Here is a 26,305-nt window from a genome sequence, read left to right as displayed (position 1 = left end):
CTCACTTCCCAACAAGCAATCGCTCGAAAGAATGACTTTAGAGAAATTTGGCCAGGCTTTTCAATAAGAATAAGTAAAGCCAAGGTTGGATTAGCAAGCCGGATTCCTTTGGTCTTCTATGCTTAAGACCCCCCGATCAGTCCGGTGGAAAGAGCAGCCAAGCCAGGGATCAAGCTTCAATGATTGATTCCCTTCTTTCGAACAGTTTTCCAACCAAAGCAAAGGCTGACTCGACATTTGAATTGGATTCATTCCCATTACATTGATTAAGTGAAGGAAGGGGTTAGACTTCTTACTTTTTTCTTACTTGGATTAGCTTTCCTTCTTAGTAGAAGGGTGGACATGTCAATCTTCTTCTTGGCTATCTAATGGAAAGGTTCTAAGATAAGAAAGGTTCTTTCTAAGGAGGGTCTTGCTCCGAAAACATCGACATAGGAGGTTTTTTCCAATCAATATATAGAATGATTCACTAAAATAAAAAAAGAATGGAATCCGGATCCTCTTCACTCTCTCCATTCATTTACTCAAATAGGATAGAAAACGGAGCTGCTGTTCATTTCATATTCGTAAACAGGTAAAAAAGCTGCACCACTGACCTTCCTCCCGGGATCCCTAGGCTCGTGAGAAAGTATACCTATTGGTTTGAATGTTTCATCTAATTCGTCTTTGGATTCGTATGCCTCTGTTCTGGCTAATCAATGCTTCCGTGACTTCAGATAGTGAAATTGCTTATTAAGGTGACGATGGCAAGATGTTAGTTTCCCATCATTATATTATATATCTTCAAATCTTTTTACATAAAGAGGCTAGAGCATCTCCCCGAGCACAAACTTGAGTCAACCGCTCAATCCTAAAAGAATAGGAAGCCTAAGAAAATGGGTTCAACACGAGGACTTCTCAAGAAAATAGGTGAAATATAAGGACTTCGCAGGAGGTCACCCATCCTAGTACTACTCTCGCCCAAGCACCCTTAACTTGCGGAGTTCTGATAGAATCCGTTGCATTAATTATGGTATGATCGCTCATGTTTCATTCTGCACTGCAAATACATACACTCTTTCTCCTTCCATCACCCCTCTCGTCATTTGTTTCCTTGTGCGTGCACTCTGCATCTCTCCTTCATGTTCTAATATCAAGTAAAATGCCCCGGCACCGTGACTCACCTTTGCGAATGAACCAGCAGTTCATAATTCCATTCGCGCGTAACGTCGAACCACCCAACCGAAAAAAAATGGGTGCAACACGAGAACTTCCCAGGTACTACTCTCGCCCAAGCAAACTTAACTGCAGAATTCTAATGGGATCCGGGGCATTAGTGGTGGTATGATCGCACCTGTTTCATTTCGCACTGCAAATACATACACTCCTTCTCCTTTCTTCCCCCTCCCGTCATTTGTTTCCTTGGGCGTTCACACTTCACCTCTCCTTCTCGTTCTAATATCAATTAAAATGCCACTGAGTCTTGACTCACATTTGCGTATAAACTAGCGGACCATTGTTCCAGTTGCACATAATGTCGAACGGCCCATCCGAAAAAAAAAATTGGTGCAACACGAGAAATTCCCAGGAGGTAACCCATCCTTGTACTACTTTCGCCAAAGCACACTTAAGTGCGGAGTTCTGATGGGATTCGGTGCATTTGTGCTGGTATTATCGCAAGTGTTTCATTTCGTGCTGAAAATACATACACTCCTTCTCCTTCCCTCCCCCCTCCCATCATTTCTTTCCTTGTGCGTTCACACTGCACCTCTCCTTCTCGTTCTAATATCGATTAAAATGCCCCTGCTTCTTGACTCACATTTGCGTATAAACCAGCGAACCATAGTTCCAGCCGCGGGTAACGTCTAACGACCAGTCTGAAAAAATATTAGTGCGACACGAGGACTTTCCAGGAGGTCACCCATCCGAGTACTACTCTCGCCCAAGCACACTTAACTGCAGAGTTCTGATGGGATCCGGTGTATTAGTGCTAATGATCGCACATGTGTAATGTTGCGCTGCAAATACATACATTCCTTCTCCTATCTTCCTGGTCCCGTCATTTACTTCCTTATGCGTGCGCACTGCACCTCCCGTTCTCGTTCAAATATCAAGTAAAATGCCATGGCACCGTGACTCACATTTACGAATAAACCTGCGGACCATAATTCAAGTCGCACATAACGTCGAAAGAATTATATGTAAAAATATGAGTGCAACACGAGGACTTCCCAAGAAAATGGGTGAAATATAAGGACTTCGCAGGAGGTCACCTATCCTAGTACTACTCTCGCCCAAGCGCCCTTAACTTGTGGAGTTCTGATAGAATCCGTTGCATTAGTGCTGGTATGATCGCTCAAGTTTCATTCTGCGTTGCAAGTACATACACTCTTTCTCCTTCCATCCCCCCTCCCGTCATTTGTTACCTTGTGCGTGCACTTTGCATCTCTCCTTCTCGTTCTAATATCAAGTAAAATGCCCCGACACCGTGACTCACCTTTGCGAATGAACCAGCGGTTCATAATTCCATTCGCGCGTATTGTCGAACGACCCATCTGAAAAAAAAATGGTTGCAACACGAGGACTTCCCAGGAGGTCACACATCCGAGTACTACTCTCGTCTAAGCACACTTCACTGCGGAGTTCTGATGGGATCCGGTGCATTTGTGCTGGTATGATCGCACATGTTTCATTTCGCGCTGCAAATGCGTACACTCCTTCTCCTTTCTTCCCCCTCCCGTCATTTGTTTCCTGGAGTGTTCGCACTTAAACCTCTCCTTCTCATTCTAATATCAACTAAAATGCCCCTGCGTCTTGACTCAAATTTGCGTATAAACCAGCGGACCATAATTCCAGTCGCGCGTAACGTCGAATGACCCATGTAATAAAAAAAATGTGTTAAACACGAGAACTTCCCAGGAGGTCACCCATCCTAGTACTACTCTCGCCCAAGCACACTTCATTGCGGAGTTTTGATGGGATCCGGTCAATTAGTGCTGGCGTGATCGCACCTGTTTCATTTCGCGCTGCAAATACATACACTCCTTCTCCTTTCTTACCCCTCATGTCATTTGTTTCCTAGTGCATTCACACTTCACCTCTCTTCTCGTTCTAATATCAATTAAAATGCCTCTGCGTCTTGACTCACATTTGCGTATAAACCAGCGGACCATAGCTCCAGTCGCGCGTAACGTCGAACGACCCATGTGAAAAAAAAATGTGTGCAACACGAGAACTTCCCAAGAGGTCACCCATCCGAGTACTACTCTCGCCCAAGCACACTTCATTGCGGAGTTCTTATAGGATCTGGTGCATTATTGCTGGTGTGATCGCACCTGTTTCATTTCGTGCTGCAAATACATACACTCATTCTCCTTTCTTACCCCTCCTGTCATTTGTTTCTTGGTGCGTTCACACTTCACCTCTCCTTCTCGTTCTAATATCAATTAAAATGCCTCTGCGTCTTGACTCATATTTGCGTATAAACCAGCGGACCATAGTTCCAGTCGCGCGCAACGTCGAACGACCCATTTGAAAAAAAAAATGTGTGCAACACGAGAACTTACCAAGAAAATGGGTGAAATATAAGGACTTCGCAGGAGGTCACCCATCCTAGTACTACTCTCTCCCAAGCACCCTTAACTTGCGGAGTTCTGATAGAATCCGTTACATTAGTGCTGGTATGATCGCTCATGTTTCATTCTGCGCTGCAAATACATACACTCTTTCTCCTTCCATCCCCCCTCCCGTCATTTGTTTCCTTGTGCGTGCACCCTGCATCTCTCCTTCTCATTCTAATATCAAGTAAAATGCCCTGGCATCGTGACTCACCTTTGCGAATGAACCAACGGTCCATAATTCCATTCGCACATAAAGTCGAACGACCCATCCGAAAAAATGGGTGCAACACGAGGACTTCCCAAGAGGTCACCCATCAAAGTACTACTCTCGCCCAAGCACACTTAACTACGGAGTTCTGATCTGATCCGGTGCATTAGTGCTGGTATGATCGCACCTGTTTCATTTCACGCTGCAAATACATACACTCCTTCTCCTTTCTTCCCCCTCCGGTCATTTGTCTCGTTGTGCTTGCGGACTGCACCTCCCTTTCCCGTTCAAATATCAAGTAAATTGCCATGGCGTCATGACTCACATTTGCGAATAAACCTGCGAACCATAATTCAAGTCGCGCGTAACGTCGAAAGAATCATCTGGAAAAAAATAGGTGCAACACGAGGACTTCCCAAGAAAATGGGTGAAATATAAGGACTTCGCAGGAGGTCACCCATCCTAGTACTACTCTCGCCCAAGAACCCTTAACTTGCGGAGTTCTTATAGAATCCGTTGCATTAGTGCTGGTATGATCGCTCATGTTTCATTTTGCGCTACAAATACATACATTCTTTCTCCTTCCATCCCTTCTCCGGTCATTTATTTCCTTGTGCGTCCACTCTGCATCTCTCCTTCTCGTTCTAATATCAAATAAAATGCCTCGACACCATGACTCACCTTTGCGAATGAACCAGCGGTTCATAATTTCATTCGCGAGTAACGTCGAACGACCCATCCGAAAAAAAATGGGTGCAACACGAGGACTTTCAAAGAGGTCACCCATCCGAGTACTACTCTCACCCAAGCACACTTAACTGCGGAGTTCTGATGGGATCCAGTGCATTAGTGCTAGTATAATCGCACCTATTTCATTTTGCGCTGCAAATACATACATTCCTTCTCCTTTCTTACCCCTCCCGTCATTTGTTTCCTGGTGCGTTCATACTTCACCTCTCCTTCTCGTTCTAATAACAATTAAAATGACCCTGTGTCTTGACTCACATTTGCGTACAAACCAGCGGACCATAGTTCCAGTCGCGTATAACGTCGAACGACCCATCAGAAAAAAAAAAAGGGTACAACACGAGAACATCCCAGGAGGTCACCCATCCTAGTACTACTCTCGCCCAAGCACCCTTAACTGCGGAGTTCTGATGGGATCCGATGAATTAGTGCTGGTATGATCGCACCTGTTTAATTTTGCGCTGCAAATACATACACTCCTTCTCCTTTCTTCCCCCTCCCGTCATTTGTTTCCTCGTGCATGCGCACTGCACCTCCCGTTCTCGTTCTAATATCAAGTAAAATACCACGGCGCAGTGACTCACATTTGCGAATAAACTTGCGGAGCATAATTCAAGTTGTGCGTAACGTCGAAAGAATCATCTGCAAAAAAATGGGTGCAACACGAGAACTTCCCAAGAAAAGGGGTGAAATATAAGGACTTCGCAGGAGATTACCCATCCTAGTACTACTCTCGCCCAAGCACCCTTAACTTGCGGAGTTCTGATAGAATCCGTTGCATTAGTGCTGGTATGATCGCTCATTTTTCATTCTGCCCTGCAAATACACACACTCCTTCTCCTTCCATCCCCCCTCCCGTCATTTGTTTCCATGTGAGTGCACTCTGCATCTCTCCTTCTCGTTCTAATATCAAGTAAAATGCCCCGGCACCATGATTTATCTTTGCGAATGAACCAGCGGTTCATAATTACATTCACCCGTAACGTCGAACGACCCATCCAAAAAAAAAATGGGTGCAACACGAGGACTTTCCAGGAGGTCACCCATCTGAGTACTACTCTCGACCAAACACACTTAACTACGGAGTTCTGATGGGATCCAGTGCATAAGTGCTGGTATGATCACACCTGTTTCATTTCGCGCTGCAAATACATACACTCCTTCTCATTTCTTCCCGCTCCCGTCATTTGTTTCCTGGTGCGTTCATACTTCACATCTCCTTCTCGTTCTAATATCAATTAAAATGCCCATGCTTCTTGACTCACATTTGCATATAAACCAGCGGACCATAGTTCCAGTTGCGCGTAACGTCGAACGACCCGTCTGAAAAAAAATTTGTGCGACACGAGAACTTCCCAGGAGGTCACCCATCCTAGTACTACTCTCGCCCTAGCACACTTAATGGCAGAGTTCTGATAAGATCCGGTGCATTAGTGCTAGTATGATCGCACATGTTTAATTTTGTGCTGCAAATACATACACTCCTTCTCATATCTTCCCCCTCCCGTCATTTGTTTCCTTATGCGTGCCACTGCACCTCCCGTTCTCATTCAAATATCAAGCAAAATGCCACGTCGTCATTACTAACATTTGTGAATAAACCTGCGGACTATAATTCAACTCGCGTGTAACATCGAAACAATCATCTGCAAAAAAATGGGTACAACACGAGGAATTCCTAAGAAAATGGGTGAAATATAAGGACTTCACAACAGGTCACCCATCCTAGTACTACTCTCGCCCAAGCACCTTTAACTTGCGGAGTTCTGATAGAATCCGTTGCTTTAGTGCTGGTATGATCGCTAATGTTTCATTCTGCGCTGCAAATACATACACTCTTTCTTCTTCCATCCCCCATCCCGTCATTTGCTTCCTAGTGTGTGCACTCTGCATCTCTCATTCTCGTTCTAATATCAAGTAAAATGCCTCGGCACCGTGACTCAACTTTACGAATGAGCCACCGGTTCATAATTCCATTCGCGCCTAACGTCGAACGACCCATTCGAAAAAAAATGGGTGCAATACGAGGACTTCCCAGGAGGTCACCCATCCGAGTACTACTCTCGCCCAAGCACACTTGACTGTGGAGCTCTGATGGGATTCGGTGCATTAGTGCTGGTATGATCGCACCTGTTTTAGTTCGTGCTGCAAATACATACACTCCTTCTCATTTCTTCTCCCTCCTGTCATTTGTTTCCTGGTGGGTTCACACTTCACCTCTCCTTCTCGTTCTAATATCAATTAAAATGCCCCTGCGTCTTGACTCACATTTGTGTATAAACCAGCGAATCATAGTTCCAGTCGCGCGTAACGTCGAACGACCCATCTGAAAAAAAAAATTGGTGCAACACGAGAACTTCCCAGGAGGTAACCCATCCTTTTACTACTTTCGGCAAAGCACACTTAACTGCGGAGTTGTGATGGGATCCGATGCATTTGTGCTGGTATAATCGCACCTGTTTCATTTCGTGCTGATAATACATACACTCCTTCTCCTTCCCTCCCCCCTCCCATCATTTGTTTCCTTGTGCGCTCACACTGCACCTCTTCTTCTTGTTCTAATATCGATTAAAATGCCCCTGCTTCTTGAGTCACATTTGTGTATAAACCAGCGGACCATAGTTCCAGTCGCATGTAACGTCGAACGACCCATCTGAAAAAATAAATGGGTGAAACACGAGAACTTCCCAGGAGGTAACCCATCCTTGTACTACTTTCGCCAAAGCACACTTAACTGCGGAGTTCTGATCGGATCTAGTGCATTTGTGCTGGTATGATCGCACCTGTTTCATTTCGTGTTGAAAATACATACACTCCTTCTCCTTCCCTCCCCCTTCCCATCATTTGTTTCCTTGTGCGTTCACACTGCACCTCTCCTTCTCGTTCTAATATCGATTAAAATGCCCCTGCTTCTTGACTCATATTTGCGTATAAACCAGCAGACCGTAGTTCTAGTTGCGCGTCACGTCGAATGACCCGTCTGAAAAAAAATTGGTGCGACATGAGAACTTCCCAGGAGGCCACCCATACGAGTACTACTCTCGCCTAAGCACACTTAACTGCGGAGTTCTGATGGGATCTTGTGCATTAGTGCTGGTATGATCGCACCTGTTTAATTTCGCGCTGCAAATACATACACTCCTTCTCCTTTCTTCCCCCTCCCGTCATTTGTTTCCTTGTGCGTGCGCACTGCACCTCCCGTTCTCATTCAAATATCAAGTAAAATTCCACGGCGCCGTGACTCACATTTGCGAATAAACCTGCGGACCATAATTCATGTCGCGCGTAACGTCGAAAGAATTATCTGCAAAAAAATGGGTGCAACACGAGGACTTCTCAAGAAAATGGGTGAAATATAAGGACTTCGCAAGAGGTAACCCATCCTAATACTACTCTCGCCCAAGCACCCTTACATGCGGAGTTCTTATAGAATCCGTTGCATTAGAGCTGGTATGATCGCACCTGTTTCATTTCGTGCTGAAAATACATACACTACTTCTCCTTCCCTCCCCCTCCCATCATTTGTTTCCTTGTGCCTTCACACTGCACCTCTCCTTCTCGTTCTAATATCAATTAAAATGCTTCAGCTTCTTGACTCACATTTGCATATAAACCAGCGGACCCTAGTACCAGTCGTGCGTAACGTCGAATGACCCGTCTTAAAAAAAATTAGTGCGACGCGAGGACTTCCCAGGAGGTCACCCATCCGAGTACTACTCTCGCCCAAGCACACTTAACTAAGGAGTTCTGATGGGATCCGGTGCATTATTGCTAGTATGATCGTACCCATTTAATTTCGTGCGGCAAATACATAAAATCCATCTCCTTTCTTCCCCCTCCTGTCATTTGTTTCCTCGTGCGTGCGCACTACACCTCCCGTTCTCGTTCTAATATCAAGTAAAATGCCACGGCGCCGTGACTCATATTTGCAAATAAACCTGCAGAACATAATTCAAGTCGCGCGTAACGTCGAAAGAATCATCTGCAAAAAAATGGGTGCAACACGAGCACTTCGCAAGAAAATAAGTGAAATATAAGGACTTCGCAGGAGCTCACCCATCCTAGTACTACTCTCGCCCAAACACCCTTAACTTGCAGAGTTCTGATAGAATCCGTTGTATTTGTTCTGGTATGATCGCTCATGTTTCATTCTGCGCTGCAAATACATACACTCTTTCTCCTTCCATCCCCCCTCCCGTTATTTGTTTCCTTGTGTGTGCACTCAGCATCTCTCTTTCTCGTTCTAATATAAAGTAAAATGCCCCGGCACTGTGACTCACCTTTGCAAATGAACCAGCGGTTCATAATTCCATTCGCGCGTAACGTCGAACGACCCATCCGAAAAAAAAGGGTGCAACACGAGAACTTCCCAGGAGGTCACCAATTCTAGTACTACTCTCTCCCAAGCACACTTAACTGCAGAATTCTAATGGGATCCGGGGCATTAGTGGTGGTATGATCGCACCTGTTTCATTTCGCACTGCAAATACATACACTCCTTCTCCTTTCTTCCCCCTCCCGTCATTTGTTTCCTTGGGCGTTCACACTTCACCTCTCCTTCTCGTTCTAATATCAATTAAAATGCCACTGAGTCTTGACTCACATTTGCGTATAAACGAGGGGACCATCGTTCCACTCACGTGTAATGTCGAGCGACCCATCTGAAAAATACTTTGGTGTAACACGAGAACTTCCCAGGAGGTAACCCATCCTTGTACTACTTTCGCCAAAGCACACTTAACTGCGGAGTTCTGGTGGGATCCGGTGCCTTTGTGCTGGTATGATCGCACCTGTTTCATTTCGTGCTGAAAATAGATACACTCTTTCTCCTTCCCTCCCCCCTCCCATCATTTGTTTCCTTGTGCGTTCACACTGCACCTCTCCTTCTCGTTCTAATATCGATTAAAATGCCCCTGCTTCTTGACTCACATTTGCGTATAAACCAGCGGACCATAGTTCCAGTCGCGCGTAACGTAGATAGACCCGTCTGAAAGAAAATTGGTGCGACACTAGGACTTCCAAGGAGGTCATCAATCCGAGTACTACTCTCGACCAAGCACAGTTAACTGCGGAGTTCTGATGGGATCCGGTGCATTAGTGCTTGTATCATCGCACCTGTTTCATTTCCCGCTGCAAATACATACACTCCTTCTCCTTTCTTCCCCCTCCCGTCATTTGTTTCCTTGTGCATGCGCACTGCACCTCCCGTTATGGTTCTAATATCAAGTAAAACGCCACGCCGCCGTGAGTCACATTTGCGAATAAACCTCTGGACCATAATTCAACTCTCGCGTAACGTCGAAAGAATCTTCTGCAAAAATATGGATGCAGCACGAGGACTTCGCAAGAAAATGGGTGAAATAAGGACTTCAAAGGAGGTCACTCATCCTAGTACCACTCTCGACCAAGCACCCTTAACTTGCGGAGTTCTAATAGAATCCGTTGCATTAGTGCTGGTATGATCGCTCAAGTTTCATTATGCGCTGCAAATACATACACTCTTTCTCCTTCCATCCCCCCAACCCGTCATTTGTTTCCTTCTGCGTGCACTCTGCATCTCTCCTTCTCGTTCTAATATCAAGTAAAATGCCTCGGCACTGTGACTCACCTTTGCTAATGAACCAACTGTTCATAATTCCATTCGCGCGTAACGTCGAATGACCCATCCGAAAAAAAATGGGTGCAACATGAGGACTTCCCAGGAGGTCACCCATCCGAGTACTACTCTCGCCCAACCACACTTCACTGCGGAGTTCAGATCTGGTGGATTAGTGCTGGTATGATCGCACCTGTTTCATTTCGCGCTGCAAATACATACACTCCTCCTTTCTTCCCCCTCCCTTCATTTGATTCCTAGGGCGTTCAGACTTCACCTCTCATTCTCGTTCTAATATCAACTAAAATGTCCCTTCGTCTTGACTCACATTTGCGTATAAACCAGTGGACCATAGTTCCAGTCGCGCGTATCGTCGAACGGCCCATCTGAAAAAAAAAAATAGGTGCAACACGAGAACTTCCAAGGAGGTAACCCATCCTTGTACTACTTTCGCCAAAGCACACTTAACTGCGGAGTTCTGATGGGATCCGGTGCATTTGTGCTGGTATAATCGCACCTGTTTCATTTCGTGCTGAAAATAATACACTCCTTCTCCTTCCTTCCCCCCTCCCATCATTTGTTTCATTGTGCGTTCACACTGCACCTCTCCTTCTCGTTCTAGTATCGATTAAAATGCCCTTGCTTCTTGACTCATATTTGCGTATAAACTAGTGGACCATAGTTCCAATCGCGCGTAACGTCGAACGACCCGTCTGAAAAAAAATTGGTGCGACACGAGGACTTCAAGGAGGTCACCCATCCGAGTACTACTCTCGCCCAAGCACACTTAACTGCGGAGTTCTGATGGGATCCGATGCATTAGTGCTGGTATGATCGCACCTGTTTCATTTCGCGCTGAAAATACATACACTCCTTCTTCTTTCTTCCCCCTCCAGTCATTTGTTACCTTGTGCGTGCGCACTGCACCTCCCGTTCTCGTTCAAATATTAAGTAAAATGCCACGGCGCCGTGACTCACATTCGCGAATAAACCTGCGGACCATAATTCAAGTCGCGCGTAACGTCGAAAGAATCATCTGCAAAAAAATGGATTCAACGCGAGGACTTGCCAAGAAAATGGGTGAAATATAAGGACTTCGAAGGAGGTCACCCATCCTAGTACTACTCACGCCCAAGCACCCTTATCTTGCAGAGTTTTGATAGAATCCGTTGCATTAGTGCTGGTATGATCGCTCAATGTTTATTCTGCGCTACAAGTACATACACTCTTTCTCATTTCATCCCCCCTCCAGTCATTTGTTTCCTTGTGCGTGCACTCTGCATCTCTCCTTCTCATTCTAATATCAAGTAAAATTCCCCAGTACCGTGACTCACCTTTGCGCGTAATGTCAAACGACCCATCCGAGTACTACTCTCACCCAAGCACACTTGACTGCGGAGTTCTTATGGGATCCGGTGCATTAGTGCTGGTATGATCGCACCTGTTTCATTTCGCGCTGCAAATACATACACTCCTTCTCCTTCCTTCCCCCTCCCGTCATTTGTTTCCTGGTGCGTTCACACTTCACCTCTCATTCTCGTTCTAATATCAATTAAAATGCCCCTGCGTCTTGACTCACATTTGCGTATAAACTAGCGGACCATAGTTCCAGTCGCGCGTAACGCCGAACGACTCATCTGAAAAAAAAAAGGGTGCAACACGAGAACTTCACAGGAGGTAACCCATCCTTGTACTTCTTTCGCCAAAGCACACCTAACTGCATAGTTCTGATGGGATCCGGTGCATTTATGGTGGTATGATCGCACCTGTTTCATTTTGTGCTGAAAATACATACACTCCTTGTCCTTCCCTCCCCCTTCCCATCATTTATTTCCTTGTGCGTTCACACTGCACCTCTCCTTCTCGTTCTAATATCGATTAAAATGCCCCTTCTTCTTGACTCACATTTGCGAATGAACTTGCGGACCATAATTCAAGTCGCGCGTAACGTCGAAAGAATCATCTGCAAAAAAAATGGGTGCAACACGAGGACTTCCCAAGAAAATGGGTGAAATATAAAGACTTCGCAGGAGGTCACCCATCCTAGTACTACTCTCGCCCAAGCACCCTTACCTACGGAGTTCTGATAGAATCCGTTGCATTAGTGCTGGTATGATCCCTCATGTTTCATTCTGCGCCTCAAATACATACACTCTTTCTCCTTCCATCCCCCTTCCTGTCATTTGTTTCCTTGTACGTGCACTCAGCATCTCTCCTTCTCGTTCCAATATAAAGTAAAATGCCCCGGCACTGTGAGTCACTTTGTGAATGAACCAACGGTTCATAATTCCATTCGCGCATAACGTCGAACGACCCATCCGAAAAAAAATTGGTGCAACACGAGAACTTCCCAGGAGGTCACCCACCCGAGTACTACTCTCGCCCAAGCACACTTAACTGTGGAGTTCTGATGGGATCCGGTGCATTAGTGCTGGTGTGATCGCACCATTTTCATTTTGCGCTGCAAATACATACACTCCTCCTTTTTTCCCCCTCCCGTCATTTGTTTCCTGGTGCGTTCACACTTCACTTCTCCTTCTCGTTCTAATATCAATTAAAATGCCCCTTCGTATTGAATCACATTTGCGTATAAACCATTGGACTCTAGTTCCAGTCGCGCATAACATCGAACGACCCATCCAAAAAGAGAAATGGGTGGAACACGAGAACTTCTAAGGAGGTAACCCATCCTTGTACTACTTTCGCCAAAGCACACTTAACTGCGGAGTTCTGATGGGATCTGGTGCATTTTTGCTGTTATGAACGCACCTGTTTCATGTGGTGCTGAAAATACATACACTCCTTCTCATTCCCTCCCACCTGCCATCATTTGTTTCCTTGTGCGTTCACACTGCACCTCTCCTTCTCGTTCTAATATCGATTAAAATGCCCTTGCTTCTTGACTCACATTTGCGTATAAACCAGTGGACCATAGTTCCAGTCGCGCGTCATGTCGAAAGACCCTTCTGAAAAAAAAATAATGCGACAAGATGACTTCCCAGGAGGTCACCCTTTCGAGTACTACTCTCGCCCAAGCACACTTAACTGCGGAGTTTTGATGGGATCAGGTGCAATAGTGCTGGTATGATAGCACCTGTTTAATTATTCACTGCAAATACATACACTCCTTCTCCTTTCTTCCCCTTCCCGTCATTTGTTTCCTTGTGCGTGCGCACTGCACATCCCGTTCTCTTTCTAATATCAAGTAAAATGCCACGGCGCCGTGACTCACATTTGCGAATAAACCTGCGGACCATAATTCAAGTCGCGCATAACGTCAAAAGAATCATCTGTAAAAAAATGGGTGAAATATAAAGACTTCGTAGGAAGTCACCCAACCAAGTACTACACTCGCATAAGCACTCTTAACTGCGGAGTTCTGATCGAATGCGTTGCATTAGTGCTGGTGTGATTGCTCATGTTTCATTCTGCGCTGCAAATACATACACTCTTTCTCCTTCCATCCCCCCTCCCGTTATTTGTTTCCTTGTGCGTGCACTCTGCATCTCTCCTTCTCGTTCTAATATCAAGTAAAATACCCCGGCACCGTGACTAATCTTTATGAATGAGCCAGCGGTTCATATTTCTATTCGTGCTTAACGTCGAACGACACATCTGAAAAAAAATGGGTGCAACATGTGGATTTCCCAAGAGGTCAGCCATCTGAGTACTACTCTCGGCCAAACACACTTAACTGTGGAGTTCTGATGGGATCCGGTGCATTAGTGCTAGTTTGATCACACCTGTTTCATTTCACACTGCAAATACATACACTCCTTCTCCTTTCTTCCCCCTCCTGTCATTTGTTTCCTGGTGCGTTCACACTTCACCTCTCCTTCTCGTTCAAATATCAATTAAAATGCTCATGTGTCTTGACTCACATTTGCGTATAAACCAGCGGGCCATAGTTCTAGTCGCGCGTAATGTTGAACAACCCATCTAGAAAAAACAATGGGTGTAACATGAGAACTTCCCAGGAGGTATCCCATCCTTGTACTACTTTCGCCAAAGCACACTTAACTGCGGAGTTCTGATGGGATCCAGTGCATTTGTGCTGGTATGATTGCAACTGTTTCATTTTGTGCTTAAAATACATACACTCCTGCTCCTTCCCCACCCCCCCATCATTTGTTTCCCTGTGCGTTCACACTGCACCTCTCCTTCTCGTTCTAATATCGATTAAAATGCTCCTGCTTCTTGAATCACATTTGCATATAAACCAGCGGACCATAGTTACAGTCGCGCGTAACGTCGAACGACCTGTCTGAAAAAAAATTGGTGCAACACGAGGACTTCCCAAGAGGTCACCCATCCGAGTACTAGTCTCGCCCAAGCACCTTAACTGCGGAGTTCTGATGGGATCTGGTGCATTTGTGCTGGTATGATCGTACCTGATTAATTTTGCACTGCAAATACATTCACTCCTTCTCCTTTCTTCCCCCTCCCGTCATTTGTTTCCTTGTGCGTGCGCACTCCACCTCCCGTTCTGGTTCAAATATCAAGTAAAATGCCACGGTGCCGTGACTCACATATGCAAATAAACCTGTAGACCATAATTCAAGTCGCGCGTAACGTCGAAAGAATCATCTGCAAAAAAATGGGTGCAACACGAGGACTTCCCAAGAAAAAGGGTGAATTAAAAAGACTTCATAGGAGGTCACCCATCCTAGTACTACTCTCGCCCAAGCACCCTTAACTTACGGAGTTCTGATAGAATCCGTTGCATTAGTGCTGGTATGATCGCTCATGTTTCATTCTGCGCTGTAAATACATACACTCTTTCTCCTTCCATCCCCCCTCCCGTCATGTGTTTCCTTGTGCTTACACTCTACATCTCTTCTTCTCGTTTTAATATCAAGTAAAATGCCCCGGCAATGTGACTCACCTTTGCGAATGAACCAGCGGTTCATAATTCCATTTGTGCGTAACGTCGAACAACCCACCCGAAAAAAAATGATCGCAACACGAGGACTTCCCATGAGGTCACCCATTCGAGTACTACTCTCGCCCAAGCACACTTAACTGCGGAGTTCTAATGGAATCCGGTGCATTTGTGCTGGTATGATCGCACCTGATTAATTTTGCACTGCAAATACATTCACACCTTCTCCTTTCTTCCCCCTCCCGTCATTTTTTTCCTTGTGCGTGCGCACTCCACCTCCCGTTCTGGTTCAAATATCAAGTAAAATGTCACGGCGCCGTGACTCACATTTGCAAATAAACCTGCGGACTATATTCAAGTCGCGCGTAACGTCGAAAGAATCATCTGCAAAAAAATGGGTGCAACACGAGGACTTCCCAAGAAAATGGGTGAATTAAAAAGACTTCATAGGAGGTCACCCATCCTAGTACTACTCTCGCCCAAGCACCCTTAACTTGCGGAGTTCTGATAGAATCCGTTGCATTAGTGCTGGTATGATCGCTCATGTTTCATTCTGCGCTGTAAATACATACACTCTTTCTCCTTCCATCCCTCCTCCCGTCATTTGTTTCCTTGTGCATGCACTCTGCATCTCTCCTTCTTGTTCTAATATCAAGTAAAATGCCCCGGCACCGTGACTCACCTTTGCGAATGAACCAGCGGTTCATAATTTCATTCGCGCGTAACGTCGAACGACCCATCCGAAAAAAAATGGGTGCAACACGAGGACTTCCAAGGAAGTCACCCATCCAAGTACTACTCTGGCCCAAGCACACTTAACTGTGGAGTTCTGATGGGATCCGGTGCATTAATGCTGGCATTATCGCACCTGATTAATTTTGCGCTGCAAATACATTTACTCCTTCTCCTTTCTTCCCCCTCCCGTCATTTGTTACCTTGTGGGTGCGCACTGCACCTCCCGTTCTCGTTCAAATAATAAGTAAAATGCCACGGCGTCGTGACTCATATTTGCAAATAAACCTGCGGACCATAATTCAAGTCGCGCATAACATCGGAGGAATCATCTGTAAAAAAATAGGTGCAACACGAGGACTTCCCAAAAAAAACAGAGAAATATAAGGACTTCGCAGGAGGTCACCCATCTTAGTACTACTCTCGCCCAAGCACCCTTAACTTGCGGAGTTCTGATAGAATCCGTTGCATTAGTTCTTCTATGATCGCTCATGTTTCATTCTGCGCTGCAAATACATACACCATTTCTCCTTCCATCCCTCCTCTCGTCATTTGTTTCCTTGTGCGTGCACTCTGCATCTCTCCTTCTCCTTTTAATATCATGTAAAATGCCCCAGCACCGTGACTCACCTTTGCGAATGAACCATCGGTTCATAATTCTATTCGCGCGTAACGTAGAACGACCCATCCGAAAAAAAATGGGTGCAACACGAGGACTTCCCAAGGGGTCACCCATCTGAGTATTACTCTCGCCCAAGCACACTTAACTACAGAGTTCTGATGGGATCCGGTACATTAGTGCTGGTATGATCGCACCTGTTTCATTTTGCGCTGCAAATACATACACCCCTTATCCTTTCTTCCCCCTACCGTCATTTGTATCCTGGTGCGTTCAAACTTCACCTCCCGTTCTCGTTCTAATATCAATTAAAATGCCCCTAAGTCTTGACTCACATTTGCGTATAAACCAGCGGACCATAGTTCCAGTCGCGCGTAAAGTCAAACGACCCATCTGAAAAAAAAAATGTATGCAACACGAGAACTTCCCAGGAGGTAACCCATCCTTGTACTGCTTTCGCCAAAGCACACTTAACTGCGGAGTTCTGATGGGATCCAGGGCATTTGTGCTGGTATGATCGCACCTGTTTCATTTCGTGTTGAAAATACATACACTGCTTCTCCCTCCCTCCCCCCTCCCATCATTTGTTTCCTTGTGCGTTCACCCTGCACCTCTCATTCTCATTCTAATATCGATTAAAATGCCATTGCTTCTTGACTCACATTTGCTTATAAACCAGACGAACCATAGCTCCAGTCGCGTATAACGTCGAACGACCCGTCTGAAAAAAATTTGGTGCGACACGAGGACTTCCCAGGAGGTCACCCATCCGAGTACTACTCTCGCCCAAGCACACTTAACTGTGGAGTTTGTTATAGGATCCGGTGCATTAGGGCTGGTATGATCGCACCTCTTTAATTTCACGCTGCAAATACATACTCTCCTTCTCCTTTCGTCCCCCTCCCGTCATTTGTTTCCTTGTGCGTGCGCACTGCACCTCCCGTTTTGTTATAATATCAAGTAAAATGCCACGGTGCCGTGACTCACATTTACGAATAAACCTGTGGACCATAATTCAAGTCGCGCGTAACGTCGAAAGAATAATTTGCAAAAAAATGGGTGCAACACGAGGACTTCCCAATAAAATGGGTGAAATATAAGGACTTCGCAGGAGGTCACCCATCCTAGTACCAGTCTCGCCCAAGCACCCTTAACTGCGGAGTTCTGATTGAATCCGTTGCATTAGTGCTGGTAAGATCTGTCATGTTTCATTCTGCGCTGCAAATACATACACTCTTTCTCCTTCCATCCCTCCTCCCGTCATTTGTTCCCTTGTGCGTGCACTCTCCATCTCTCCTTCTCGTTCAAATATCAAGTAAAATACCCCGGCACCGTGATTCACCTTTGCGAATGAACCAGCGGATCACAATTCCATTCGCGCGTAATGTTGAACGACCCATCCGAAAAAAAATGGGTGCAATACGAGGACTTCTAAGGAGGTCACCCATTCGAGTACTACTCTCGCCAAAGCACACATAACTACGGAGTTCTGATCGGATACGGTGCATTTGTGCTAAAAATACATACACTCCTTCTCCTTCCCTCCCCCCTCCCATCATTTGTTTCCTTGTGCGTTCACACTGCATCTCTCTTTCTCATTCTAATATCGATTAAAATGCCCCTGCTTCTTGACTCACATGTGCGTATAAACCAGCGAACCATAGTTCCAGTCGCAGTAACATCGAGCGACCCATCTGAAAAAAAATATTTACGGCAGGAGGACTCCTCAGGAAGTCACCCATCCGAGTATTACTCTCGTCCAAGCAAACTTAACTGCAGAGTTCTGTTGGGATCCGGTGTATTAGTGCTGGTATGATCGCACCTCTGTAATTTCGCGCTTCAACTATATACAATCCTTCTCCTTTCTTCCCCGTCCCGTCATTTGTTTCCTTGTGTGTGCGCACTGCACCTCTCGTTCTCGTTCTAATATCAAGTAAAATGCCTCGACGCCGTGACTCACATTTGCGAATAAACCTGCGGATCATAATTCAAGTCACGCGTAACATCGAAAGAATCATCTGCAAAAAAATGGGTGCAACACGAGGACTTCCCAAGAAAATGGGTGAAATATAAGGACTTCGCAGGAGGTCACCCATCCTAGTACTACTCTCGCCCAAGCACCCTTAACCGCGGAGTTCTGATAGAATCTGTTGCATTAGTTCTGGTATGATCTCTAATGTTTCATTCTGCGCTGCAAATACATACACTCTTTCTCCTTCCATCCCCCCTCCCGTCATTTGTTTCCTTGTGCGTGCACTCTGCATCTCTCCTTCTCGTTCTAATATCAAGTAAAATGCCCCGGCAACGTGACTCACCTTTGCGAATGAACCAGCGGTTCATAATTTCATTCGTGCGTAACATCGAACGACCCATCCGAAAAAAAATGGGTGCAACACGAGGACTTCCAAGGAGGTCACCCATCCGAGTACTACTCTCGCCCAAGCACACTTAACTGCGGAGTTCTGATGGGATCCGGTGCATTAGTGCTGGTATGATCGTACCTGTTTAATTTCGCACCGCAAATACATACACTCCTTCTCCTTTCTTCCCCCTCCCGTCATTTGTTTCCTTGTTTGTGCGCACTGCACATCCCGTTCTCGTTCAAGTATCAAGTAAAATGCCACGGCGCCGTGACTCACATTTGCGAATAAACATGCGGACCATAATTCAAGTCGCGCGTAAGATCGAAAGAATCATCTACAAAAAAATGGGTGCAAAACCAGGACTTCCTAAGAAAATGGGTGAAATATAAGGACTTCGCAGGAGGTCACCCATCCTAGTACTACTCTCGCCCAAGCACCCTTAACTTGCGGAGTTCTGATAAAATCCGTTGCATTAGTGCTGGTATGATAGCTCATGTTTCATTCTGCGCTGCAAATACATACACTCTTTCTACTACCATCCCCCCTCCCGTCATTTGTTTCCTTGTGCGTCCATTCTGCATCTCTCCTTCTTGTTCTAATATCAAGTAAAATGCCTCAGTACCGTGACTCACCTTTGTGAATGAACCAGCGGTTCATAATTCCATTCGCACGTAACGTCGAACGACCCATCCAAAAAGAAATGGGTGCAACACGAGGACTTCCCAGGAGGTCACCTGTCCGAGTACTACTCTCGCCCAAGCACACTTGATTGCGGAGTTCTGATGGGATCCGGTGAATTACTGCTGGTATGATCGCATTTGTTTCATTTCGCACTGCAAATACATACACTCTTTCTCCTTTCTTCCCCCTTCTGCCATTTGTTTCCTGGTGCGTTCACACTTCACCTCTCCTTCTCGTTTAGATATCAATTAAAATGCGCCTGCGTCTTGACTTACATTTGCGTATAAACCAGCGGACCATAGTTCCAGTCGAGTGTAACGTCGAACGATCAATCTGAAAAAAAAAATGGGTGCAACACGAGAACTTCCCAGGAGGTAACCCATTCTTGTACTACTTTCGCCAATGCACACTTAACTGTGGAGTTCTGATGGGATCCGATGCATTTGTGCTGTTATGATCGCACTTGTTTCATTTCGTACTGAAAATACATACACTCCTTCTCCTTCCCTCCCCCCTCCCATCATTTGTTTCCTTGTGCGTTCACACTGCACCTCCCCTTCTCGTTCTAATATCGATTAAAATGCCCCTGCTTCTTGACTCACATTTGCGTATAAACCAGCAAACAATAGTTCCAGTCGCTCATAAAGTCGAGCATTTGTGCTGGTATGATCGCACCTGTTTCATTTCGTGCTAAAAATACATACACTCCTTCTCCTTCCCTCCCCCCTCCCATCATTTGTTTCCTTGTGCGTTCACACTGCACCTCCCCTTCTCGTTCTAATATCGAATAAAATGCTCCTGCTTCTTGACTCACATTTGCGTATAAACCAGCAGACCATAGTTCCAGTCGCGCGTAACGTCGAACGACCCGTCTGAAAAAACATTTGTGCGACATGAGGAATTCCCAGGAGGTCACCCATCTGAGTACTACTCTCGCCCAAACACACTTAACTGCGGAGTTCTGATGGGATCCGGTGCATTAGTGCTGGCATGATCGCAACTGATTAATTTCGCGCTATAAATACATACACCCCTTCTCGTTTATTCCCTCTCTCGTCATTTGTTTCCTTGTGCGTGCGCACTGCACCTCCCGTTCTCGTTCAAATATCAAGTAAAATGCCAAGGCACCGTGACTCACATTTGCGAATAAAGCTGTGGACCATAATTCAAGTCGTGCGTAACGTCGAAAGTATCATCTGCAAAAAAATGGGTGCAAGACGAGGACTTCCCAAGAAAATGGGTGAAATAAAAGGACTTCGCAGGAGGTCACCCTTCCTAGTACTACTCTCGCCGAAGCACCCTTAACTTGCGGAGTTCTGATAGAATCTGTTGCATTAGATCTTGTAAGATAGCTCATGTTTCATTCTGCGCTGCAAATACATACACTTTTTCTCCTGCCATCCACCCTCCCGTCATTTGTTTCGTTGTACGTGCACTCTGCATCTCTCCTTCTCGTTCTAATATCAAGTAAAATGCTCCGGTACAGAGACTCACCTTTGTGAATGAACCAGCGGTTCATAATTCCAATTGTGTGTAACGTCGAACGACCCATCCGAAAAAAAATTGGTGCAACACGAGGACATCCCAGAAGGTCACCCATCCGAGTACTACTCTCGCCCAAACAAACTTAACTGCGGGGTTCTGATGGGTTCTGGTGTATTAACGCTGGTATGATCACACCTGTTTAATTTCGCGCTGCAAATACATACACTCCTTCTCCTTTCTTCCCCCTCCCGTCATTTATTTCCTTGTGCGTGCGCACTGCACCTCCCATTCTTGTTCAAATATCAAGTAAAATGTCACGGCGCCATGACTCACATTTGCGAATAAACCTGCAGACCATAATTCAAGTCGCGCGTAACGTTGAAAGAATCATCTGCAAAAAAATGGGTGAAATATAAGGACTTCGCAGGAGGTCACCCATCCTAGTACTACTCTCGCCCAAGCACCCTTAACTTGCGGAGTTCTGATAGAATCGTTGCATTAGTTCTGGTATGATCGCTCATGTTTCATTATGCGCTGCAAATGCATACACTCTTTCTCCTTCCATCCCCCCTCCCGTCATTTGTTTCCTTGTGCGTGCACTCTGCATCTCTCCTTCTCGTTCTAATATCAAGTAAAATGCCCCGGCACCGTGACACACCATTGTGAATGAACCAGCGGATCATAATTCCATTCGCGCGTAACATCGAACGACCCATCTGAAAAAAAATAGGTGCAACACGAGGACTTCCCAGGAGGTCACCGATCCGAGTACTACTCTCACCCAAGCACACTTAACTCTGGAGTTCTGATGGGATACGGTGCATTAATGCTGGTATGATCCCACCTGTTTCATTTTGCGCTGCAAATACATACACTCCTTCTCCTCTCTTCCCCCTCCCATCATTTGTTTCCTGGTGCGTTCACACTTCACCTCTCCTTCTCGTTCTAATATCATTTAAAATGCTCCTGCGTCTTGACTCACATTTGGGTATAAACCAGCAGACCATAGTTCTAGTCGAGCGTAACGTCGAACGACCCATCTGAAAAAAAAATGGGTGTAACACGAGAACTTCCTAGAAGGTAACCCATTGTTGTACTACTTTCGCCAAAGCACACTTAACTGCGGAGTTCTGATGGGATCCGGTGCATTTGTGCTGGTATGATCGCACCTGTTTCATTTCGTGCTGAGAATTCATACACTCCTTCTCCTTCCCTCCCCCCTCCCATCATTTGTTTCCTTGTGCGTTCACACATCTCCTCTCATTCTCGTTCTAATATCGATTAAAAAGCCCCTGCTTCTTGACTCACAATTGCGTATAAACCAGCGGACCATAGTTTGAGTCGCGCGTAACGTCGAATGACCCGTCTGAAAAAATTGATGCGACACGAGGATTTCCAATGAGGTCACCCATCCGAGTACTTCTCTCGCCCAAGCACACTTATCTGTGGGGTTCTGATGGGTTCCAGTACATTTGCGCTGGTATGATCGCACCTGTTTAATTTCGCGCTGCAAATATATACACTCCTCCATTCTACCCCCTCCCGTCATTTGTTTCCTTGTGCGTGCGCACTGCACCTCCCGTTCTCGTTAAAATATCAAGTAAAATGCCACAGCGCTGTGACTCACATTTGTGAATAAACCTACGGACTATAATTCAAGTCGCGCGTAACGTCGAAAGAATTATCTGCAAAAAAATGGGTGCAACACGAGGACTTACCAAGAAAATGGGTGAAATATAAGAGCTTCGCAGGAGGTCACCCATCCTTGTACTACTCTCGCCCAAGCACCCTTAAATTGCGGAGTTCTGATAGAATCCGTTGCATTAGTTCTGGTATGATCGCTCATGTTTCATTCTGCGCTGCAAATACATACACTGTTTCTCCTTCTATCCCCCCTCCCGTCATTTGTTTCCTTGTGCGTGCACTTTGCATCTCTCATTCTCTTCTAATATCAAGTAAAATGCCCCGGTAATGTGACTCACTTTTGCGAATGAACCAGCGGATCATAATTCCATTTGCGCGTAACGTAGAACGACCCATCCGAAAAAAAAAGGGTGCAACACGAGGACTTCCCAGGAGGTCACCCATGCGAGTACTACTCTCACCCAAGCACACTTAACTGCGGAGTTCTGATGGGATCCGGTGCATTAGTGCTGGTATGATCGCACCTGTTTCACTTCGCGCTGCAAATATATACACTCCTTCTCCCTTCTTCCCCCTCCCGTCATTTGTTTCCTGGTGCGTTCACACTTCACCTCTCCTTCTCGTTCTAATATCAACTAAAATGCCCCTGCGTGTTTACTCACGTTTGCGTATAAACCAGCGGACAATAGTTCCAGTCGCGCGTAACATCGATCAACCTGTCTGAAAAAAAATTGGTGCGACACGAGCACTTCCCAGGATGTCACCGATCCGAGTACTACTCTCGCCTAAGCACACATAACTACAGAGTTCTGATGGGGTCCGGTGCATTAGCGCTGGAATGATCGCACCTGTTTAATTTCACGTTGCAAATACATGCACTCCTCCTTTCTTCCCCCTCCCGTCATTTGTTTCCTTGTGCGTGCACTGCTCCTCCCGTTCTCGTTCAAATATCAAGTAAAATGCCACGGTGTCGTGACTCACATTTGTGAATAAACCTGCGGACCATAATTCAAGTCGCGCGTAACATCGAAAGAATCATCTGCAAAAAAATGGGTGCAACACGAGGACTTTCCACAAAAATGGGTGAAATATGAGGACTTCGCAGGAGGTCACCCATCCTAGTACTACTCTCGCCCAAGCACCCTTAACTTGCGGAGTTTTGATAGAATCCGTTGCAATAGTTCTAGTATGATTGCTCATGTTTCATTCTGCGCTGCAAATACATACACTTTTTCTCCTTCCATCCCCCCTCCCGTCATTTTTTTCCTTGTGCGTGCACTCTGCATCTCTCATTCTCGTTCTAATATCAAGTGAAATGCCCCGACACCGTGATTCATCTTTGCGAATGAACCAGCAGATCATAATTCCATTCGCGCGTAACGTCGAACCACCCATCCGAAAAAAAATGGGTGCAACACGAGGATTTCCCAGGAGGACACCCATCCGAGTACTACTCTCGCCCAAGCACACTTAACTGCGAAGTTCTGATGGGATCCGGTGCATTAGTGCTGGTATGATCGCACCTGTTTCACTTCGCGCTGCAAATACATACACTCCTTCTCCCTTCTTCCCCCTTCCGTCATTTGTTTCTCGGTGCGTTCACACTTCACCTCTCCTTCTCGTTCTAATATCAATTAAAATGCCCTTGCGTGTTGACTCACATTTGCGTATAAACCATTGGACCATAGTTCCAGTTGCGCGAAAAGTCGATCGACCCATCTGAAAAAAAAAATGGGTGCAACACGAGAATTTCCTAGGAGGTAACCCATCCTTGTACTACTTTCGCCAAAGCATAGTTTACTGCAGAGTCCTGATGGGATCCGATCCATTTGTGCTGGTATCATCGCACTTGTTTCATTTGGTGCTGAAAATAAATACACTCCTTCTCCTTCCCTCCCCTCTCCCATCATTTATTTCCTTGTGCGTTCACATTGCACCTCTCCTTCTCGTTCTAATATCGATTAAAATGCCCCTGCTTCTTAACTCACATTTGCGTATAAACCAGCGGAGCATAATTCCAGAAGCACGTAACGTCGAACGACCCATCTGAAAAAAATTTGGTGCGATATGAGGGCTTCCCAGGAGGTCACCCATCTGAGTACTACTCTCGCCCAAGCACCTTTACCTGCGGAGTTTTGATAGAATTCGTTGCATTAGTGCTGGTATGATCGCAGCTGTTTAATTTCGCGTTGCAAATACATACACTCCTTCTCCTTTCCTCCCCCTCCCGTCATTTGTTTTCTGGTGCGTTCACACTTCACCTCTCCTTTTCGTTCTAATATCAATTAAAATCCCCCTGCGTCTTGACTCACATTTGCGTATAAACCAGCGGACAATCGTTCAAGTCGCGCGTAATGTCGAACGACCCATCTGAAAAAAAAATGAGTGCAACACGAGAACTTCTCAGAAGGTAACCCATCCTTGTACTACTTTCGCCAAAGCACACTTAACTGCGAAGTTCTGATGGGATCCGGTGCATTTGTGCTAATATGATCGCAACTGTTTAATTTCGTGCTGAAAATACAGACACTCCTTCTCCTTCCCTCCCCCTCCCATCATTTGTTTCCATGTGCATTCACACTGCACCTCTCCTTCTCGTTCTAATATCGATTAAAATGCCCCTGCTTCTTGACTCACATTTGCGTATAAACCAGCGAACCATAGCTCCAGTCGCGCATAACGGCGAACGACCCGTCTGAAAAAAAATTAGTGCGACACGAGGACTTCCTAGGAGGTCACCCATCCGAGTACTAGTCTCGCCCAAGCACACTTCACTGCAGAGTTCTGATGGGATCCGGTGTATTAGTGCTGGTATGATTGCACCTGTTTAATTTCGTGCTGAAATACATACACTCCTTCTCCTTTCTTCCCCCTCCCGTCATTTGTTTCCTTGTGCGTGCATACTGCACCTCCTGTTCTCGTTCAAATATCAAGTAAAATGCCACGGCGCCGTGACTCACATTTGCGAATAAACCTGCGGACCATAATTCAAGTCGCGCATAACGTCGAAAGAATCATCTGCAAAAAAATGGATGCAACATGAGGACTTCCCAAGAAAATGGGTGAAATAGAAGGACTTCGTAGGAGGTCACCCATCCTAGAACTACTCTCGCCCAAGCACCCTTAACCGCGGAGTTCTCATAGAATCCATTGCATTAGTGCTGGTATGATCGCTCATGTTTCATTCTGCGCTGCAAATACATACACTCTTTCTCCTTCCATCCCCCCTCCCGTCATTTGTTTCCTTGTGCGTGCACTCTTCATCTATCATTCTCGTACTAATATCAAGTAAAATACCCCAGCACCGTGACTCACCTTTGCGAATGAACCAGCGGTTCATAATTCCATTCGCGCGTAACGTCGAACAACCCATCCGAAAAAAAATGGGTGCAACACACACTCCTTCTCCTTTCTTCCCCCTCCCGTCATTTGTTTCCTTATGCATGCGAACTGCACCTCCCATTCTAGTTCTAATATCAAGTAAAATGCCACGGCGTCGTGACTCACAATTGCGAATAAACCTGCGGACCATAATTCAAGTCGCGCATAACATCGAAAGAATCATCTATAAAAAAATGGGTGAAACACGAGAACTTCCCAAGAAAATGGGTGAAATATAAGGACTTCGAAGGAGGTGACCCATCCTAGTACAACTCTCGCCCAGGTACCCTTAACTTGCGGAGTTCTGATAGAATCCGTTGCATTAGTGCTAGTATGATCGCTCATGTTTCATTCTGCGCTGCAAATAC

General features: G+C 45.7%; 3 non-coding genes and 41 pseudogenes across 3 annotated transcripts; all 44 read right to left on the bottom strand.

The window, feature by feature from the left end:
• Positions 1 to 1,542: 1,542 nt before the first annotated feature.
• LOC148254031 (5S ribosomal RNA) lies at positions 1,543 to 1,661 on the bottom strand (annotated as a pseudogene).
• A 206-nt stretch (positions 1,662 to 1,867) lies between these two features.
• Positions 1,868 to 1,984, bottom strand: LOC148254030 (5S ribosomal RNA; annotated as a pseudogene).
• Positions 1,985 to 2,546: 562 nt separating this feature from the next.
• On the bottom strand, positions 2,547 to 2,665 carry LOC148254029 (5S ribosomal RNA; annotated as a pseudogene).
• Positions 2,666 to 3,197: 532 nt separating this feature from the next.
• LOC148254028 (5S ribosomal RNA) lies at positions 3,198 to 3,316 on the bottom strand (annotated as a pseudogene).
• Positions 3,317 to 3,877: 561 nt separating this feature from the next.
• Positions 3,878 to 3,996, bottom strand: LOC148254027 (5S ribosomal RNA; annotated as a pseudogene).
• A 561-nt stretch (positions 3,997 to 4,557) lies between these two features.
• Positions 4,558 to 4,676, bottom strand: LOC148254026 (5S ribosomal RNA; annotated as a pseudogene).
• A 207-nt stretch (positions 4,677 to 4,883) lies between these two features.
• On the bottom strand, positions 4,884 to 5,002 carry LOC148254025 (5S ribosomal RNA; annotated as a pseudogene).
• A 562-nt stretch (positions 5,003 to 5,564) lies between these two features.
• LOC148254024 (5S ribosomal RNA) lies at positions 5,565 to 5,683 on the bottom strand (annotated as a pseudogene).
• A 205-nt stretch (positions 5,684 to 5,888) lies between these two features.
• Positions 5,889 to 6,007, bottom strand: LOC148254023 (5S ribosomal RNA; annotated as a pseudogene).
• A 560-nt stretch (positions 6,008 to 6,567) lies between these two features.
• Positions 6,568 to 6,686, bottom strand: LOC148254022 (5S ribosomal RNA; annotated as a pseudogene).
• A 534-nt stretch (positions 6,687 to 7,220) lies between these two features.
• On the bottom strand, positions 7,221 to 7,339 carry LOC148254021 (5S ribosomal RNA; annotated as a pseudogene).
• A 206-nt stretch (positions 7,340 to 7,545) lies between these two features.
• Positions 7,546 to 7,664, bottom strand: LOC148254020 (5S ribosomal RNA; annotated as a pseudogene).
• A 559-nt stretch (positions 7,665 to 8,223) lies between these two features.
• On the bottom strand, positions 8,224 to 8,342 carry LOC148254019 (5S ribosomal RNA; annotated as a pseudogene).
• A 560-nt stretch (positions 8,343 to 8,902) lies between these two features.
• On the bottom strand, positions 8,903 to 9,021 carry LOC148254018 (5S ribosomal RNA; annotated as a pseudogene).
• A 206-nt stretch (positions 9,022 to 9,227) lies between these two features.
• LOC148254017 (5S ribosomal RNA) lies at positions 9,228 to 9,346 on the bottom strand (annotated as a pseudogene).
• A 206-nt stretch (positions 9,347 to 9,552) lies between these two features.
• On the bottom strand, positions 9,553 to 9,671 carry LOC148254016 (5S ribosomal RNA; annotated as a pseudogene).
• A 560-nt stretch (positions 9,672 to 10,231) lies between these two features.
• Positions 10,232 to 10,345, bottom strand: LOC148254015 (5S ribosomal RNA; annotated as a pseudogene).
• A 205-nt stretch (positions 10,346 to 10,550) lies between these two features.
• Positions 10,551 to 10,669, bottom strand: LOC148254014 (5S ribosomal RNA; annotated as a pseudogene).
• A 205-nt stretch (positions 10,670 to 10,874) lies between these two features.
• On the bottom strand, positions 10,875 to 10,992 carry LOC148254013 (5S ribosomal RNA; annotated as a pseudogene).
• An 807-nt stretch (positions 10,993 to 11,799) lies between these two features.
• On the bottom strand, positions 11,800 to 11,918 carry LOC148254012 (5S ribosomal RNA; annotated as a pseudogene).
• Positions 11,919 to 12,479: 561 nt separating this feature from the next.
• LOC148254011 (5S ribosomal RNA) lies at positions 12,480 to 12,598 on the bottom strand. The gene has a single exon (XR_015821179.1). It is a non-coding gene; the product is annotated as a 5S ribosomal RNA (ribosomal RNA).
• A 529-nt stretch (positions 12,599 to 13,127) lies between these two features.
• On the bottom strand, positions 13,128 to 13,246 carry LOC148254010 (5S ribosomal RNA; annotated as a pseudogene).
• A 530-nt stretch (positions 13,247 to 13,776) lies between these two features.
• LOC148254009 (5S ribosomal RNA) lies at positions 13,777 to 13,895 on the bottom strand (annotated as a pseudogene).
• Positions 13,896 to 14,102: 207 nt separating this feature from the next.
• Positions 14,103 to 14,221, bottom strand: LOC148254008 (5S ribosomal RNA; annotated as a pseudogene).
• A 204-nt stretch (positions 14,222 to 14,425) lies between these two features.
• On the bottom strand, positions 14,426 to 14,543 carry LOC148254007 (5S ribosomal RNA; annotated as a pseudogene).
• A 561-nt stretch (positions 14,544 to 15,104) lies between these two features.
• Positions 15,105 to 15,223, bottom strand: LOC148254006 (5S ribosomal RNA; annotated as a pseudogene).
• A 560-nt stretch (positions 15,224 to 15,783) lies between these two features.
• On the bottom strand, positions 15,784 to 15,902 carry LOC148254005 (5S ribosomal RNA; annotated as a pseudogene).
• Positions 15,903 to 16,463: 561 nt separating this feature from the next.
• Positions 16,464 to 16,582, bottom strand: LOC148254004 (5S ribosomal RNA; annotated as a pseudogene).
• A 207-nt stretch (positions 16,583 to 16,789) lies between these two features.
• LOC148254003 (5S ribosomal RNA) lies at positions 16,790 to 16,908 on the bottom strand (annotated as a pseudogene).
• Positions 16,909 to 17,115: 207 nt separating this feature from the next.
• On the bottom strand, positions 17,116 to 17,235 carry LOC148254002 (5S ribosomal RNA; annotated as a pseudogene).
• A 1,532-nt stretch (positions 17,236 to 18,767) lies between these two features.
• LOC148254001 (5S ribosomal RNA) lies at positions 18,768 to 18,886 on the bottom strand (annotated as a pseudogene).
• A 561-nt stretch (positions 18,887 to 19,447) lies between these two features.
• Positions 19,448 to 19,566, bottom strand: LOC148254000 (5S ribosomal RNA; annotated as a pseudogene).
• Positions 19,567 to 19,773: 207 nt separating this feature from the next.
• Positions 19,774 to 19,892, bottom strand: LOC148253999 (5S ribosomal RNA; annotated as a pseudogene).
• A 418-nt stretch (positions 19,893 to 20,310) lies between these two features.
• On the bottom strand, positions 20,311 to 20,429 carry LOC148253998 (5S ribosomal RNA; annotated as a pseudogene).
• A 561-nt stretch (positions 20,430 to 20,990) lies between these two features.
• LOC148253997 (5S ribosomal RNA) lies at positions 20,991 to 21,109 on the bottom strand (annotated as a pseudogene).
• Positions 21,110 to 21,639: 530 nt separating this feature from the next.
• LOC148253996 (5S ribosomal RNA) lies at positions 21,640 to 21,758 on the bottom strand (annotated as a pseudogene).
• Positions 21,759 to 21,964: 206 nt separating this feature from the next.
• LOC148253995 (5S ribosomal RNA) lies at positions 21,965 to 22,083 on the bottom strand (annotated as a pseudogene).
• A 204-nt stretch (positions 22,084 to 22,287) lies between these two features.
• On the bottom strand, positions 22,288 to 22,406 carry LOC148253994 (5S ribosomal RNA; annotated as a pseudogene).
• A 557-nt stretch (positions 22,407 to 22,963) lies between these two features.
• LOC148253993 (5S ribosomal RNA) lies at positions 22,964 to 23,082 on the bottom strand. The gene has a single exon (XR_015820252.1). It is a non-coding gene; the product is annotated as a 5S ribosomal RNA (ribosomal RNA).
• A 205-nt stretch (positions 23,083 to 23,287) lies between these two features.
• LOC148253992 (5S ribosomal RNA) lies at positions 23,288 to 23,406 on the bottom strand (annotated as a pseudogene).
• Positions 23,407 to 23,962: 556 nt separating this feature from the next.
• On the bottom strand, positions 23,963 to 24,081 carry LOC148253991 (5S ribosomal RNA). The gene has a single exon (XR_015820253.1). It is a non-coding gene; the product is annotated as a 5S ribosomal RNA (ribosomal RNA).
• A 532-nt stretch (positions 24,082 to 24,613) lies between these two features.
• On the bottom strand, positions 24,614 to 24,732 carry LOC148253990 (5S ribosomal RNA; annotated as a pseudogene).
• Positions 24,733 to 24,938: 206 nt separating this feature from the next.
• LOC148253989 (5S ribosomal RNA) lies at positions 24,939 to 25,057 on the bottom strand (annotated as a pseudogene).
• Positions 25,058 to 25,262: 205 nt separating this feature from the next.
• Positions 25,263 to 25,381, bottom strand: LOC148253988 (5S ribosomal RNA; annotated as a pseudogene).
• Positions 25,382 to 26,305: the final 924 nt, after the last annotated feature.

This window comes from Carica papaya, chromosome 5 (assembly GCF_054855325.1).
Source record: "Carica papaya isolate Zhongbai chromosome 5, ASM5485532v1, whole genome shotgun sequence".
Taxonomy (NCBI): Eukaryota; Viridiplantae; Streptophyta; class Magnoliopsida; order Brassicales; family Caricaceae; genus Carica; species Carica papaya.
This window is presented reverse-complemented; position numbering and strand designations above follow the sequence as displayed.